This window comes from Globicephala melas, chromosome 19 (genome assembly GCF_963455315.2).
Source record: "Globicephala melas chromosome 19, mGloMel1.2, whole genome shotgun sequence".
In the NCBI taxonomy this organism is placed as follows: domain Eukaryota; kingdom Metazoa; phylum Chordata; class Mammalia; order Artiodactyla; family Delphinidae; genus Globicephala; species Globicephala melas.
In genome coordinates this window covers 18,415,224-18,418,468 of record NC_083332.1, presented here as the reverse complement: position 1 = coordinate 18,418,468, position 3,245 = coordinate 18,415,224, and the positions used below count along the sequence as shown (strand labels likewise).

The window sequence follows — 3,245 nt, the reverse complement described above, 5'->3', positions numbered from 1 at the left end:
TAAATGCTTCAATGAGCAATTACAAGCCCATTTGAAATAAATGAGGGGAAGAAAGAATCTCAACAGAGAAACAGAAGATATAAAGAAGAACCAAAGGGCAATTTTAGAACTGAAAAATACAGTACCAAAAAAACAAACTCAGTAGTTGGGCTTAAGAGCAGAATGTAGAAGAAAGAGGAAATAATTAGTGCACTGGAAGAAAGGACAATAGGCATTACCCAATCTGAACAATAGAGAGAAAAATAGACTGAAAAACTAGTAGAGCCTCAGGGTCCTGTGGGATTATAACAAATGACCTAACATTCATTTCACCAGAGTCCTGGAAGGAGAGGAGAAAGAGGACAGGACTGAAAAGTATTCAAAGAATGACACGGCGACCTAAGACAGCAGGCCACATCAGCCGGGCATGGCAGCATGGAGCTCAGCCTTGGCAGCACCTCTGCTCTGTGGAACCTGCCGGCTTCCTCTTCTCCACTGTGCCCAGTGAATGTTTGCCTTGCAGACTGAGGGGGGAGATCAAAGAGACCCAAATTCTCAAAGAAAATTTTCCTCGAGCTACAGCTATCAAAGTCACTGACATTTCAGGAGACTGTAGGACAATGTATGAAATTCAAGTCAAATGTTTTTGACTTTAAGAATTTAAGAAGAGAACTGTCCAGCAGCACCAGATGGTAAATCAGACACTAAAAGAAAAGATCAAATGTATGCATGGATTGTGGATATTTACCTCTGTCCCCAGACACTGACCACATCCTGGCTACATAGATATTGCTGCTGAAACCTTGGATGAATCTTATTGCCACCATTCTTTCCTAGGCATATGACAAAAAATTTATCTATTTTATTCATAGACATTTCCATATTGTAATTATAGAAGAATATGGTATCTATTTAGATGTTAATTAAAGGCGACAGACAATTAAAAATTTTTTTCATTACAAAAAAAAAAGTATTCAAAGGAAGAGTGGTTGAAAACTTCCCAAGTTTGACAAAAGACATAAACCTTCAGATTCTAGGAGCTAATTTTACCCAAAGAGTATAAATACAGAAAAAGCCATACAAGACACACCATAAATAAACTTCTGAAAGCGAAAGACAAAGACAAAATCTTGAAAGCAGCCAGAGAAAAATGATATGTTAATACTGGGGGAAAGCAATGAGAATAATAGTAGATTTCTCATCAGAAACTATGGAGGCCAGTGGAAGTGACACAATGTTCTTCAAGTGCTGAAAAAAAGGCTGCCTAACCCAAAATTTTATACCCAGCAAAAATGCCCTTCTTTAATTAAAGGGAAATCAAGACATTCTCCAGTGAAAATAAACTAAGAGAACTTGTCCCCAGCAGACCTACCCTAAAAGAAAGGCTTAAAAAGTTCTGTAAAGAGAAAGGATGCTACTAAACAAAAAAAAAACCTTGGAACATGAGGAAAGAAGAAAGAATACAGTGAGCAAAAATGTGGATAAATACTATAAGTTTCCCTTCTCTTGAGTTTTCTAAACATGTTTGATTATCAAAGCAAAAATTACAATACCGTTTGATGTAGTTCTAAATGTATGTAGAGAAAATATTTTAAACAACAATATTATAAGTGGAGAAAATAAAGGTAGTTAAAGGGAGGTAATGTTTCTATACTTTATTCAAACTGGTGAAATGATGATATTCTAAGTTATATATCAAGCATGTAATGCCTAGAGCAACCACTAAAAAAGTTACACAAAGAGATACACTCAAAAACATTACAGATAAATCAAAGTGGAATTTTTTAAATGTTCAAACTAACCCACAGGCACACAGAAAAAAGAAAACAGAGAAACAAACCACAGAAAATAAACGAAAGACAATGGCGGAATTAAGCTCTAATATATCAATAATTATATTAAATATAAATGGTCTAAGTATACCAATTGAAAGAGGTGGCAGAAATGGATTAACAAACATGACCCAACTACATGCTGTCAACAAGAAATTCATTTCAAATACAACAACATAGGCAGGTTGAAAGCAAAGAGATGGAAAAAAATATATCATGCAAACATTAAATAAATAAAAGGAGTATAATAATATCACATTACATAGACTTCAAAGAAAATTACTATAGATAGAAAAGGATAATAATGGTAAAATGATCAGTCCACCAAGAATGCATTCTGTTTTTCTATTTTTGTTTTTTTTTTTTGGCCATGCGGCACAGCATGTTGGATCCTAGTTCCCTGACCGGGGATTGAACATGTGTTCTCTGCAGTGGAAGAGTGGAATCTTAACCACTGGACGGCCAGGGAAGTCCCAAGAATGCATTCTTATATACATTATTGTTGTATACTTGTGTATACACTTAGAATGTGTATATATCCTAAATGTGTTTATACCAAACAAAAGAGCTGCAAAATATAAGAAGTAAAAACTGACAAAACTGAAAGGAAAAAGAGATAAATCCACAATTACAGTTGAGTGCTTTAAGTCTCCTCTCTCAGAAACTAGACAGAAAAGCAACAAGGATATGGAAGAACTCAACACCATCAACCAAGAAAATGAACTGACATTTAAAGAACAATCCACACAACAGCAGAATACACATTTCTTTCAAGTGTCCATGGAACATATAGAAAAATAGGGTATACCCTAGGCCATGAAAAAAAATCTCAACAAATTTGAAGGAATTTAAGTCATTCAGAGTGTGCTCTTCAACCACAATAAAACCAAATGGAAATCAATAGCAGAAAGATAACAGAAAATTTTCCAAACATTTGGAAACTAAACAACACACTTCTAAATAACCCATGGATTAAGAAAAAAGTCTCAAGGGAAATTTTTTTAATGAAACAATGAAAATGAGAATACAACAATCAGAAGTTGTAGGACACAGCTAAAGCAGTGCTGAGAGGGAAATTTATAGTACTGAATGCATACATGAGAAAAGAGGAAAGGTCTCAAATAAATAATCTAAGCTCCCACATATAAAAGAAGAGCAGAATAAACCCAAAGGAAACATACAGATGGAAGGAAATAATAAGGTAAGAACATAAACGAAATTAAAACAGAAAAACAATAGAGAAGATCAATGAAACAAAAAACTACTTCTTTGGAAAGATCAATAAAATTGACAAATCTCTGGCAAACTGACCAAAAAAAAAAAAAAGAAAGAAAAAAAATTAGGAAAACACAAATTGTCTTAATAGGAATAAAACAGAGGATATCACCACAAACTCTGCAGATACAAAAAGAATGATAAGGCAATATGTAAACA

The 3,245-nt window shown here is 34.1% G+C and overlaps 1 pseudogene; it reads left to right on the top strand.

The window, feature by feature from the left end:
• Window positions 1–406: 406 nt before the first annotated feature.
• On the top strand, window positions 407–746 carry LOC115862696 (bolA-like protein 3 pseudogene; annotated as a pseudogene).
• The last annotated feature ends 2,499 nt before the right edge of the window (window positions 747–3,245 follow it).